We start from the raw sequence: 14892 nt of genomic DNA on the forward strand, positions 1-14892 counted from the left end.
CAGTTTCCTCACCCCAGCACTGCCACAGATCTCTAGTTTTAAATTTTTTGAACACACACACAAGATTAAATAGGGGGGAAAATGGAAAAAGGATACCCGAAGGTCGTTTGCTCTTTGTATTCGTGTGTGTGCAAAAAGGAGGACGCGCGCAGCCCGAACCGTCAAGCACCGCCCCTCCCAAGACGCCCGCCCGGATTGGCCACTGGCGGCCAGGGCGCCCCGCCCGCAAGCACACGCGCTGCGCCGGAGGCGCGGGCCCAGTGGGGCTCCCTGAGGGCCGCCCGACCCCCGACCCCGATCCCCTCCCGCAGGGACCCTGGCGGCCCGGCTCTCCTTTTATCCCTTTCACCTCTTACCTTCCTTTCATTTTCTTACCCTCCTCTTACCTTTACCCATCATTTTTTCTCAGTGCAAAGATGTCCTCGTACCAGTGTAAATAATAATACAGTGAGCGAGTTTCTTCTGACAATTTGCTAAACTTAGTTAACTAGTCAGTAAAATTCCTGACTAGGTAGGATTAAGCAACAAGGGTTTAGTTTGTGGGGCCAAGCTTACTGGGTCACGTCTCTGGGTCACGTCGTCTGTTGCTTAATACTCTCACCTTTAAATGAATATTCATAAATGTGAAATACTTAGGTGAAAGCAGTCTTACACTTTTGGTAGTGTTTTTACTCTTCCTGAATCCTCAGTTTTTCTCTATTTAACTAAGACTTCACTCTCAAGAACCTAAAACGATTTTTCTAGACATCCTGCATGAAGACCTGGTTGCCTGTACTGGATTTTAAGCCTCCCATTATCAGGTCCCACGCCCCTGTTTGTTAGTTCCTACTGCCCTTGCCTTTTCACCTCTTATTATTCCTTTGTTCAAGTGGTCTTTGCTGCCTGGAATAATGCCTGTCTCCTTTTCTCAGACTAGTCAGTTTTTATCCATTCTTCAGCTATTTTAGTCAACATGAATCACTTCCTTCGTTGTTCTATCAGCATGAACTTCATGCTTACTCAGGGTAGCAGTACTTAACTCTACCTTCTTTGTTTCATACATTTAGTAATTTCACACTAGTAAGCTGTTTGAGATCAGAGATCATATCTCAAACTTCTTTTTCCATTCAGAATCTGTTTTTTTAATTCTTTACTGTGCCAGCTGGCATAATTGTAGACATTTAGTAAACATTGAAAAAAAATTAAATAAGTAAATTTTCTTTTCTGGCTAAGACACAAATTTGGAAACTCAGATCCCAAGACAAGAATTTGCCTTCTATAGTAACTAACAGTTACTGAGCACTTATGTGCAGGGACTGTTGTGAACACTTTACATGTATTTACTTATTTATCTCCATAGTAGTATATAGGTACTATTATCCTCAATTTATAGATGAGAATAAAGCACAGAAAGGCATAATAACTTTACTAAAGTTGTACAGCTAATAAGAGAGAAACCTGGGATTTGAACTCAAAATCTAGCTTCATAACTAGTGTCACCTTAATAAATTACAAAAAAAAAAATCTAGCTCTATAGTTTAAATTTTTAACCACTATACCTCACTGAATCAAGAGCTCAGCTCTAAAAATATGGTCACAACATTCCACAAGATAGATGGCCTGAACACTTAACTTACTTCCAAACATCAATGTAAGGAAGCCACACACAAAGGTGACTATTACAAATTAAAGGACAATAAAGAGACATAAAACTAAATGCAAAATATGATTCTTGATTGATCTGGTTTAGAAAAAAAAGCTATAATGGACATTACCAGGATAACTGGGCAAAATTTAATATGATGAGTGAAATTTGAAATTAGATAATCTGACTATATCAGTGTTTAGCAGGCAGATTATTGGCATCCCTATTTATAAGAGACAGAATCAAAGAGAGCTTACTACAAGTTCTAATAGCTAACAGGTGACCGACTTGAAACTGCAAGCCAGCTGTCTTATTCAGTCCCTATATTTCAGCACTGGTGATCAGTCAGTCCTCTTCCATACACTTGTTGGTCCTCAATGTCTAGGATGTTCTTGATAGGATCTGGTTCTCAGCAGAAAGACCTATTGTATTCAGTGTTGTTTTCACCCTAGCAGCACCCTAGATTATGTTGCAGGCAACCCAGGCAACAGCTTTCCTTGTTCATGAAAATGACGTGGCAGTGTTTATATTCTTAATTTTTTTTTTTTTCACTGAGAGAGACACACACAGAGACAAGAAGGGAGAGTGATGAGCATCAACTTGTAGTTGTGGCACTTTAGTTGTTCATTGATTACTTTTCATATGTACCTTGACCCGGGGGCTCCAGCTGAGCCAGTGACCCCTTGCTCAAGCCAGTGACCTTGGGTTTCAAGTCAGTGACTATGAGATCATGTCTATGATCCCATGCTCAAGCCGGTGTCCCCACTCTGAAGCTGGTGAGTCTGTGATCAAGCCAGATAAGCCCATGCAGGATAATAGTATTTTATGATATTTGCTTACCTACTCTTCTTGTGTGATAAAGAGCTTGTTTCTGATAGAACTAGGTGTCAGAGGATCTTTTAACAAGTGAGCCATTTTGCAACCTCAAGTGGATAGAGCACTGACCTGGAATGCTGAGGTCCCAGGTTCAAAACCCTGAGATCAATGACTTGAGCACAAGCTCACCAGCTTGAGCACCAGATCATGGACATGATCCCAAAGTTGCTGGTTTGAGCAAGGGGTCACTGGCTCGGCTTGAGCTCTCTGGTCAAGGCATGTATGAGAAGAAATCAATGAACAACTGAAGTGCTGCAACTTTCATCTCTCTTCTCCCTCCCCCCCTTTCTCTCTCACTCTTTTATTCCCTTCACTCTCACTGAAAAAGAAAGAAAGAAAGAAAGAAAGAAAGAAAGAAAGAAAGAAAGAAAGAAAGAAAGAAAGAAAGAAAGAAAGAAAGAGAAAGCCTGACCAGGCGGTGGTGCAGTGGATAGAACATCGGATTGGGATGCAGAGGACCCAGGTTTGAAATCCCCAGGCCTCTGGCTTGAGTGTGGGATCACAGACATGACCCCATGCTCATGGTCGCTGGCTTGAAGCCTAAGGTCGCTGGCTTGAGCACAAGGTCGCTGGCTCGAGCAAGGGGACACTTGCTCTGCTGTAGCCCCCTGGTCAAGGCACATATGAGAAAGCAATCAATGAACAAGCAATAAATGAACAACTAAGATGCCACAAGGAAGAATTGATGCTTCTTATCTCTCTCCCTTCCTGTCTGTCTGTCCCTATATGTCCTTCTCTCTGACTCTCTCTGTCTCTGTCAAAAAGAACGAAAGAAAGAAAGAAAGAAAGAAAGAAAGAAAGAAAGAAAGAAAGAAAGAAAGAAAGAAAGAAAGAAAGAAAGAAAGAAAGAAAGAAAGAAGAAAGAAAGAAAGAAAGAAAGAAAGAAAGAGAAAAAAATGGAAGATAATGCAAAGGAAAAGAGAAGGAAGAGAGCAGGCAACCCTGAACAGTACTCAAGGAAGAGCAAACAAAGGAGTTTTTGCTGTACCAGGAATGAGGGCAGATTTGATTAAAAAAAAAAAAGTTCTGAATTTGACTGATTATTAAATGCAAAAGAAATGATATAAACAGCTGAGAGGCTTTTCTTTAAAGGCCGGTAAAATATAGTATGATGAACACAAAAAAATTAAAATACAATAAAAATAAAATTAAACATAGATAAGTGCAAAAAAAGGTGGAGGAAGCATGACCTGTGGTGGTGCAGTGGATAAAGCGTCGACCTGGAAATGCTGAGGTCGCCGGTTCAAAACCCTGGGCTTGCCTGGTCAAGGCACATATGGGAGTTGATGCTTCCAGTTCCTCCCACCTTCTCTCTCTATCTCTATCTCCTCTCTCTCTCTCCCTCTCTCCCTCCTCTCTAAAATGAATAAATAAAATTTAAAAAAATAAATCTTAAAAAAAAAAGGTGGAGGAAGAGGAAGGTGAAGAAGAGAAGAAGAAAGATAGATTGCCAGCCAAAATATGTAGAAGTGACAGAATTTGAAAAATCAATGTTTGGAAACCACCAATACAAAAATTGATTCAGAAATGATCATGAATAGATGCTAAAACCAATGAGTGCAAAATTGTGGGAAAATAGGATGATCTCAAATAATATATTATTAGTTTACTAATTAATTACAAAGGGCAAACATACTTCTACAATAGAGAAACCTAGCAGGCAAACTTTGCATCATCGATAATATAATTAATTGACAGTATATGCCATCTGACATGGTGCAATGGAAAGTATACAATATTACCTAGGTAATATTCTTGCTAAAAATGTATTACCTGAATCTCACCATGAAGAAAGAATCAGACAAATTCAGATTGCACAAGATGAATGGTGGCCTGGAATCTACAAAGTATAAATGTCATAAAAGACATATACATATACACAAATATGAAGGTCACTTGACCTGTGGTGGCACAATGGATAAAGCATCAACCAGGAACACTGAGGTTGCTGGTTCAAAGCCCTGGGCTTGCCTGGTCAAGGCACATATGGAAATTGATGCTTCCTGATCCTCCCCCCTTTTCTCTCTGTCTTTCTCTGTCTTCCCTCTCTAAAATGATTTTTTTTAAAAAACAACTAAAAAAAAAAAACCACAAATAAATATGAAGACCTATTCTAAATTAAAGGAAACTAAAAAGATATAACAGTTCAATGTGATGTGTGACCCTTGATTGAATCCTAAATTAGAAGAAAAAAAAGCTATAATAGACATTATTGAGACAGCTGGGAATTTGTATATGGGCTGTTAATTAGATGATATGATTACTGTACATCAAAAAGTTCTTGACCTGACCTGTGGTGGCACAGTGGATAAAGCGTCGACCTGGAAATGCTGAGGTCGCCGGTTCGAAACCCTGGGCTTGCCTGGTCAAGGCACATATGGGAGTTGATGCTTCCAGCTCCTCCCCCCTGTCTCTCTCTCTCCTCTCTCTCTCTCTCCTCTCTAAAATGAATAAATAAAATTTAAAAAAAATTAAAAAAAAAAAAAAAAAGTTCTTGGGGCCTTGGTCAGTTGGCTCAGTGGTAGAGTGTCAGCCCAGCATGTGGAAGTCCCAGGTTTGATTTCTGGTCAGGGCACACAGGAGAAGCAACCATCTGCTTCTCCACCCCTACCCCTTATCTCTCTCTGTCTCTCTCCGTCTCTCTTTTCCTCTCCCACAGCCATGGCTCCAAAGGCTCGAGCAAGTTGGCCCTGGGCACTAAGAATGGCTCCATGGCCTCACTTTAGGCACTGAAATAGCTTGGTTGTCAAGCAACAGAGCAGTGGCCCCCAGATGGGCAGAGCGTTGCCTGGTTTGGGGCTTACCGGGTGGATCCCAGTCAGGGTGCATGCAAGAGTCTGTCTCTCTGCCTCCCCGCCTCCCTGCTTCTCATTTAATCTAAAAAAAGTTCTTGGTGTAATCATGGCATTGTAGTTTTTTAAGAGAATATTTTGGTCCTTAGAAGACACATTCTGAGGTAAAATGTCAGGATCTTTGTAACTTATTTTCAAGTGATTCAGTAAAAATAAACTTTATTAAATAAATGGATATGTATACAGAGAGAAATGTAACAAAATGATAAATTAGTGAACCTATATAAAGGGCATACAGATATTTGTTGTGTTATTTTTCAACTTTTCTGAAGTTTTGAAACATTTCAAAATTAAAATATAAATAAATAACATTTTTTGTTTTAGATATATATAGATTCAATTCTTTCTTAAGATAAGGAAATGGTCTTATGGACTCTGGGATTTTTTAATTGATTTTAGGACTCCATTATAATTTTTCAGAAAATTCCAAGTGCATGTTAATAAACACCACTAAGGATGTAAAAGCATTTTTTTTTTTTTTTTTTCTGAAGTGAGAAGCGGGGAGGCAGAGACAGACTCCCGTATGTGCCCGACCAGGATCCACCCAGCATGCCCACTAGGGGGCAATGCTCTGCCCATCTTGGGCATTGCTCTGTTGCAACCAGAGCCATTCTAGCGCCTGAGGCAGAGCCATCTTGAGCACCCGGGCCAACTTTGCTCCAATGGAGCCTTGACTCCGGGAGGGGAAGAGAGAGGTAGAGAGGAAAGAGGGGGAAAGGGTGGAGAAGCAGATGAGCGCTTCTTCTGTGTGCCCTGGCCAGAAATCGAACCTGGGACTTCCACACGCTGGGCTGACACTCTACCGCTGAGCCAACTGGCCAGGGTCAAAGTATTTTTTTTTTTTCTGAAGCTGGAAACGGGGAGAGACAGTCAGACAGACTCCCGCATGCGCCCGACTGGGATCCACCCGGCACGCCCACCAGGGGCAACGCTCTGCCCACCAGGGGGCGATGCTCTGCCCCTCCGGGGTGCTGCTCTGCCGTGACCAGAGCCACTCTAGCGCTCTAGGGGCAGAGGCCAAGGAGCCATCCCCAGCGCCCGGGCCATCTTTGCTCCAATGGAGCCTTGGCTGCGGGAGGGGAAGAGAGAGACAGAGAGGAAGGAGGGGGCGGGGGTGGAGAAGCAAATGGGCGCTTCTCCTATGTGCCCTGGCCGGGAATCAAACCCGGGTCCCCCGCACACCAGGCCGACGCTCTACCGCTGAGCCAACCGGCCAGGGCCTCAAAGTATTTTTTAAACAGGTGAAAGAAACACAAGTGGCAGCAATTCTAGATTGTGAAGGAAATCAAAATCCAAAGAAAAGTGGCTTGTTTCTGTTTTAAGGGTGTAGGGCTTGGTAATACAACTTCCTCTCTTTGATTGTCAATGGTTAGTCCTTCCCTTGTAAAGAGCAACTCACTCATGCGCCTGACATTCAGGGACCAAGCTTGGGTATCAGCTAAGCTTCTGTCCACATACCTTTTCTTTTCTTTTTAAAAGATTTTATTTATTGATTTTAGAGAGAGGAAAGAGAGAGAGAAAGGTGGGGGTGAAAGGGAGGAGCAAGAAGCATCAACTCACAGTTGCTTCTTGTATGTGCTTTGACTAGGCAAGCCCAGGGTTTCAAACGAGAGACCTCAGCATTCCAGGTCAACACTTTATCCACTGCACCACCACAGCTCAGGCTATGCATATATCTAAGAAAACAAAACAAAATACGCTCAGGGAGATGATCTACAGAGCTACACCTGGAGCTGTTTTTCAGAAGCTGACCATATTTTGTGTGAGACGAATCCTGCCATTTGAAGAGAAAGATAGCGGGACTTCAGAATCTGGGTAAGGAGTGACTGGGCAGGACTGCTTCTCAATACCACTTTTTATTTATTTATTTATATTTTTGACAGAGACAGAGAGAGAGAGTCAGAGACAGGGACAGGTAGGACAGACAAACAGGGAGAGAGATGAGAAGCATCAATTCTTTGCAGCTCCTTAGTTGTTCATTGACTGCTTTCTCATATGTGCCTTGACCGGGGGGCTCCAGCAGAGCGAGTGACCCTTTGTTCAAGCCAGCGACCTTGAGCTTCAAGCCCGTGACCTTTGGGCTCAAGCCAGTGACCATGCGGTCATGTCTATGATCCCACAGCCAAGCTAGGAACCCTGCACTCAAGCCGGATGAGCCCACGCTCAAGCCTGCGACCTCAGAGTTTTAAACCTGGGTCCTTTGCTTCCCAGTCTGACGCTCTGTCCACTACACCACCGCCTGGTCAGGTGCAATACCACTTTTTATGACACCGAGTTGTCTTCATTTATAATGAGGGGGTGGCATAACATTTTAAAAATTCCTTAAACCAAGTAATTTTAATTTGTCCTAATTAAAAAAATGAATCTGTTTCATAGTATGTTGAATAGCATCTTGAAATTCAACAATAATACAGATTTACAATGCTGAGAAAGGTAAGACTCACTAGCATAAGGACAACATAGTGATATCATTCACTCATTCATTTATTATTTAAAAGTACATTATATACTCCTGACCAGGCAGTGGCGCAGTGGATAGAGCGACGAACTGGGATGCAGAGGACCCAGGTTCATAAACCCCGAGGTCACCAGTTTGAGCGTGGGCTCATCTGGTTTGAGCAAGGCTCACCAGCTTGAACCCAAGGTCGCTGGCTTGAGCAAGGGGTCACTTTGTCTGCTGTAGCTCCCCGGGTCAAGGCACATATGAGAAAGCAATCAATGAACAACTAAGGTGCCGCAACAAAGAATTGATGCTTCTTTTTTTTTTTTTACAGGGACACAGAGAGAGAGTCAGAGAGAGGGATAGATAGAGACAGACAGACAGGAACGGAGAGAGATGAGAAGCATCAATCATCAGTTTTTTGTTGCGATACCTTAGTTGTTCATTGATTGCTTTCTCATATATGCCTTGACCGCGGGCCTTCAGCAGACCAAGCAACCCTTGCTTTAGCCAGAGACCTTGGGTCCAAGCCGGTGAGCATTTTTTATTTTGCTCAAGCCAGATGAGCTCGCGCTCAAGCTGGCAACCTCGGGGTCTCGAACCTGAGTCCTCGGCATCCCAGTCCAACGCTCCATCCATTGCGCCACCGCCTGGTCAGGCAAGAATTGATGCTTCTTATCTCTCTCCATTTCAGTCTGTCTGTTCCTCTCTCTGTCTCTCTCTCTCTGTCACACACAAAAAAGTACATTATATTATCTCTACTGAGTAGTCTGCACTGTGCTAGATATTGGGGACAAATTACAGTATAGGAAGTGTTTAACTGAAAAGGAAGACAGATCATGAAACAACCAGAGACCGTACATAGATGCTCTGTGATATGGCACAGGCCTAAGTCTGTTTAAATGAGATGTGGAACATTGCCACTCTAGCCATGGACCACACTTGGGCTCTACTGTCTCAAAGCTAACCCACCTGTAAGCACATTTTTCCTCTTTGGAAGGTACATAGAGATATAGGACTATGTTTAGTCTGTTATTCTGGTTTAAAATGCTCCATTGCTTTTTTTTCTAAAGATTAAGCTGTCAGTGCACCCTCTAGGCTCAAGGGACACAGGGTGATTTTGAACCCCCCCACAGAACTCTGGTGCTCAGTGGATTCCCTCTCAGCAGACAACACTGAGGCTCTGGCACAGTAGCCCAGTTGGTTGGAGTGTCATCCCGACATGCCAAGGTTGTAGGTTTGATTCCCAGTCAGGGCACATACAAGAAGCGACCAGTGAATGAGTGAGGGGGTGGAACAACAAACTGATGTTTCTTTCTCTCTCTCTCTCTCTCTCTCTCTGTCTCTCCCTTCCTCGCTCTAAAAATTGATTTAAAAGAAATGGAATCAGACAACACTGTGTGTCGCCACTTGAGATGAGCTGCCGTGAAAAATGGCCTATGTATTACTCTATGTGCCTGGGGAACTTAGAGTGTATGGTGCCCTGGGATAGTGAGGGTACTGAGACTAGGCTGGGAGAAAAGCTGCAAAAACATCCCCTTGATTTTGGACCCTTGTGGTCTATCCACATTTCCTACTTGGACCTACTTATTTTCTTCTTAGATGAAGCATCTGCTATTCCTGTCTTCCTTTTTTTTTTTTTTTTTGGTATTTTTCTGAAGCTGGAAACGGGGAGAGACAGTCAGACAGACTCCCGCATGCGCCAGACCGGGATCCACCCGGCACGCCCACCAGGGGGCGACGCTCTGCCCACCAGGGGGCGATGCTCTGCCCCTCCGGGGCGTCACTCTTTTGGGACCAGAGCCACTCCAGCGCTTGGGGCAGAGGCCAAGGAGCCATCCCCAGCGCCGGGGCCATCCTTGCTCCAATGGAGCCTCGCTGTGGGAGGGGAAGAGAGAGACAGAGAGGAAGAAGAGGAGGAGGGGTGGAGAAGCAGACGGGCACTTCTCCTGTGTGCCCTGGTGGGGAATCGAACCTGGGACCTCTGCACACCAGGCCGACGCTCTACCACTGAGCCAACTGGCCAGGGCCTATTCCTGTCTTTCTGGGAGTTTGTGGCCCCTCTCATGTGAACAACCTTGGCCCTGGGTATAGATAGAGAGAAAAAAGAGGATGTGCTAGGGATGTGTAAGCTGTGTGGCCAGAGGGGATGGGGTGAAGGGAGAGGGCCTCTTAATGAAGCTAAAAATAAAATGTTAGGCCCTGGCCAGTTGGCTCAGTGGTAGAGCATCGGCCTGGCGTGCAGAAGTCCTGGGTTCGATTCCCGGCCAGGGCACACAGGAGAAGCGCCCATCTGCTTCTCCACCCCTCCCCCTCTCCTTCCTCTCTGTCTCTCTCTTCCCCTCCCGCAGCTAAGGCTCCATTGGAGCAAAGATGGCCCGGGCGCTGGGGATGGCTCTGTGGCCTCTGCCTCAGGCGCTAGAGTGGCTCTGGTCGCAACATAGCGACGCCCAGGATGGGCAGAGCATCGCCCCCTGGTGGGCAAAGCTTCGTCCCTGGTGGGTGTGCTGGGTGGATCCCGGTCGGGCGCATGCGGGAGTCTGTCTGACTGTCTCTCCCCGTTTCCAGCTTCAGAAAAAAAAAAAAATACAAAAAAAAAATAATGAAATAAAATGTTAAAAGGTACTGAATCGGGCCCTGGCCGGTTGGCTCAGTGGTAGAGCGTCGGCCTGGAGTGCAGAAGTCCTGGGTTCGATTCCCGGCCAGGACACACAGGAGAAGCGCCCATCTGCTTCTCCACCCCTCCCCCTCTCCTTCCTCTCTGTCTCTCTCTTCCCCTCCTGCAGCGAGGCTCCATTGGAGCAAAGATGGCCCGGGCCCTAGGGATGGCTCCTTGGCCTCTGCCCCAGGCGCTAAAATGGCTCTGGTCGCAGCAGAGCGACGCCCCTGAGGGGCAGAGCATCGCCCCCTGGTGGGCAGAGCATTGCCCCCCGTGGGCGTGCCGGGTGGATCACGGTGGGGCGCATGCGGGAGTCTGTCTGACTGTCTCTCCCTGTTTCCAGCTTCAGAAAAACCAACAACAAAAAAAAGGTACTGAATTGCCTGACCTGTGGTGGCGCAGTGGGATAAAGCGTCAACCTGGAACACTAAGGTCGCTGGTTCAAAGCCTTGTACTTGTCTGGTCAAGGTACATATAGGAATTAATACTTCCTGCTCCTGCCCCCTTTTCTTTCTCTCTACCTCTCTCTCTCTCTCTCTCTCCCCTCTAAAATGAATTTTAAAAAATTTTTTAAAAAGTTACTGAATCTGTGATCCTGACTCACTTATCCTGCTCCTCTTCTGATAGAGGTTTCTACTTCTCTGTCTTTGGCCTGGCTGGATTGAGGTCATGCTGAGAGAGCTCACATCTTTTCAACCTTGCACAAGCGGTGTAGACATGGAGAGATTCTTGCGGAATCTAAGTGACTGTGACAGTACAGGGGCAACACACAGAGAAGCACGTGTTCATTATGTATGGCTGGAGAGATTATCTGTCTCCAGGGGGACATGTTTCATTGTGCATTAGCTTCCAGCCACTTCCTTCCTCCCTCTTTCTCTGCCCACTCTCTCTATCACTGTCCTTCTGAGTCTCCTCTCCCACTCCCTGACCCCCCTTCACAGTCCACCTCTGCCCGTCAATGTCTCCATCCATCTTCTCTGCGTGTCCATGTCTGCCTCTCCACTTTGCTCAATCTTACTCTTGCTGTCCACAAGTCACTTTTCTGTTTGTCTCTCATTTGTCTCTTGCTCTTTCTAGCTTGCTTTCTCACAGTCCACCTGTTTCCTTCTGCAATACCAGTTTTTTTGGCACCCAGTAGCTAATGATAACCTTTTCTTGTTACATTAAAGCCCATAAGCAGCACTTGGTTTATTGATTGATTGGTTTTTATTTAAATTCTGTGGAGGAAAGAAAAGGAAATGTTTATAAAGTGAGATAACAGAGAGAAAACATGATATCAAACAAAGAGAGATTCGAAAGAAGGGGCAGCCTGAGAGGATGGTGGGGTGAGGAGTAGGCGGAGGTATCAGAAAAGATTGAATCATAATGGCTGATTTCCTATCAAATAAACTAGGTCAGATAGTCATGGCTGATGGTAGCTAAATATGAACTATAGAGGGTTAAGCACCAAGTTAGGCTTGGCACCTAACTGAGGCAAAAGCTTCAGGGAGAAATAAATTGGGTTAAATAAACCCAAGAAGCCTGACATGGTGGTGGAGCAGTGAATGGAGCGTCGGTCTGGGATGCGGAGGACCCAGGTTCGAGATACCAAAGGTCACCAGCTTGAGCATGGGCTCATCTGGTTTGAGCAGAGCTCACCGGCTTGGACCCAAGGTCGCTGGCTCGAGCAAGGGGTCACTCGGTCTGCTGTAGCCCCACAGTCAAGGCACATATGAGAAAGCAATCAATGAACAACTAAGGTGTCGCAATGAAAAATTGATGATTGATGCTTCTTGTCTCTTTCTGTTCCTGTCTGTCTGTCCTTATCTATCCCTCTCTCTATCCCTGTAAATAATAATAATAAAAAAAGAAATGGACACGTTTAAAAATAAATATATAAATAAATAAATAAACCCAAGAAGCTGACATGGGTAGAATTTCTTCTGCCTGACCCACTAATAGCTGCGAATGGGACATTTTAGAAATGGTTTTTATTGAAATGCTTCAGTGGGGCCATAGCCCCTGGAAGCGAGAACTCGGCTCTGAGGTCAGGCCTGGGGAGCACTACAGGGATATGGACAGTCGGTGGAGGAGAGTGGGAGTGGGAAACAGAGGGGCAGCTGCTGATCAGGGCAGTCTGGCTGCTGTGTTTGCTCTCTCCTCTTGCTCACTATAATTAAAGATTTCCCAGTATGATTCTGGCTTCCTGAAGGGAAACTAGAATTTAAAGAACAAACAAGCAACAAACAAAAGACAGAGATGCTTGGTTCCATTATACCTATATTTTAAATCATGAAGCCCTTAGTCGTGTTTTGTGCTCACTACTGCTGGTCAGTTTCAAAGTAACTAATCTTCTGTTCTAGCCCTGGCAGGAGGCTTTTCTACCAGAACAAACAAAAATCACAATAAAAAAACCTAATTGTACTCATCCTCTTTACTTGAGACAAGGGCAATGCTTCCTTCCCCCAGTTTCCCTCCAGTTACCTTACTTTCTTTTCATTCCACCTCCTGCTTCTCTCTCCTACCAGGCAAACCACATTGAATCTGTGGACCAGAATAAATCTGTTGTTTTATTTCTCCTGAATAGATATAAACTTCCACTCCCCAAACAGCTTTGACAGTTTTTTCATTTGCCAGCTGAGGAGGATATCAAGAGACATTGACCTTCTGGTTTTGCCTAAAGAGTGAACACTCAGTAACTATTATGCTTTGGTCCCTGATTTGCTTTCACTGTGCCCTTCCTCCTTCTTCCCCATGTCCTCACTTACCTTTTCACCTTCCCTCATGAACATCCCACTTACCCCGCAGTGCAGGGCTACTCCCCACAGCCCTCCCTTGCCTTGTGTGGAGATGCTATCAGGCATATCTGCCTTCAACCCTGCTAGCAAGAGAAAGCACAAAGCCTCCAGGAGTGTTGGCTCCCTATTTAATCAGATTAGTCCCATCGCCTACCCTGAGGAGTTAGATTTTGGTGTTACTGTGCTATCTGTGGAAGGAGGAGAAATTGTCAGACATCACTTAAAAAGCCCTGTCCCTTGAATGCCTGGGAACTGCCAAGAGAAATTAATCTTCCAGCTATTTAAGGCAATTTATTTTCCATCATCCTTTGTCAAGAGGACTGCACTGGGAAATTGAATCTGATGGGAGTCCCTGAACTGGTGGTACACTCCACTCACCAACCTCTCCAACCCTATGCAGCATCCATCATCCCACACAAGCGGAAACACATTACTGCAAAGCCAACTTCTCACCAGTCTCCAGCAGCAAGAAACCCCACTGCACATGGGGGATGGCACTGGACTGGGGTCTTAGTTTTCCTCTATCTCTGCTCTAGTTTCCAAAAAAACAACCATAAATTGATATTTTCCATTGCGTCTTGCTTTTATCCAAGATCCAGTAGAGGACAGGAACAGAACATGGGACTGTTAGTTCTGCATTTTCTTGCCTGAACATAAGGACCCAGCTAGTGAAGAATAGGTTTTTATTTTTTCTTTCTCTTTCTTTCTTTAGGTTTTTTTCTTTTCTTTTCTTTCCTTTCTTTCCTTTTTTTTTTTTTTTTTTTTTGTAACAAAGACAGAGAGGGACAGATAGGGACAATGGGACAGAGATGAGAAACATCAATTCTTCATTGTGGCTCCTTAGTTGTTCATTGATTACTTTCTCATTTGTAATTTGACCAGGGGGCTACAGCAGAGCAAGTGACCCCTTGCTCAAGCCAGGGACCTTGGGCTCAAGCCAGTGACCATGGGGTCATGTCTATGATCCTGTGCTCAAGCCAGTAACCTCAGTGTTTCCAACTAGGATCCTGTGCATCCCAGTCTGATGTTCTATCCACTGCACCACCACTTGGTCCGGCTATTATTTTTTTATTTATTGTTTATTTTATTGCTTTTATTTTATTTATTTATTTATTTATTTATTTTTTGTATTTTTCTGAAGCTGGAAACAGGGAGAGACAGTCAGACAGACTCCCGCATGCGCCCGACCGGGATCCACCTGGCACGCCCACCAGGGGGCGATGCTCTGCCCCTCCGGGGCGTCGCTCTGCTGAGACCAGAGCCACTCTAGCGCCTGGGGCAGAGCCCAAGGAGCCATCCCCAGCGCCCGGGCCATCTTTGCTCCAATGGAGCCTAGGCTGCGGGAGGGGAAGAGAGAGACAGAGAGGAAGGAGAGGGGGAGGGGTGGAGAAGCAGATGGGTGCCTCTCCTGTGTGCCCTGGCTGGGAATCAAACCCGGGACTTCTGCATGCCAGGCCCACGCTCTACCACTGAGCCAACCGGCCAGGGCCTATTTTGTTGCTTTTAGAGAGAGGGAGGGAGAAGTAGGAACATCAGTCTGTTCCTGTATGTGCCCTGACCAGGGATCAGACCAACAACCCCCTGTGCTTCCAGATGAAGCTCTAACCAACAGAGCTATCCAGCCAGGGCAGGTTTTACTTTAACGGACAAACCACTGCTGAAGT

At 45.3% G+C, this 14892-nt stretch overlaps 1 protein-coding gene across 2 annotated transcripts in view; it reads right to left on the minus strand.

Moving 5' to 3' along the window:
- The window catches only part of C6H14orf93 (chromosome 6 C14orf93 homolog), a 34054-nt gene extending 33895 nt beyond the window's left edge, over positions 1–159 (minus strand). For both annotated transcript variants that reach the window (XM_066342692.1, XM_066342691.1), the window contains exon 1: positions 97–159. The gene's annotated coding sequence lies outside the window, so the exon portion shown is untranslated. The remainder of the gene's footprint in view (positions 1–96) is intronic.
- Positions 160–14892: the final 14733 nt, after the last annotated feature.

This window comes from Saccopteryx leptura, chromosome 6 (assembly GCF_036850995.1).
Source record: "Saccopteryx leptura isolate mSacLep1 chromosome 6, mSacLep1_pri_phased_curated, whole genome shotgun sequence".
Lineage (NCBI taxonomy): Eukaryota > Metazoa > Chordata > Mammalia > Chiroptera > Emballonuridae > Saccopteryx > Saccopteryx leptura.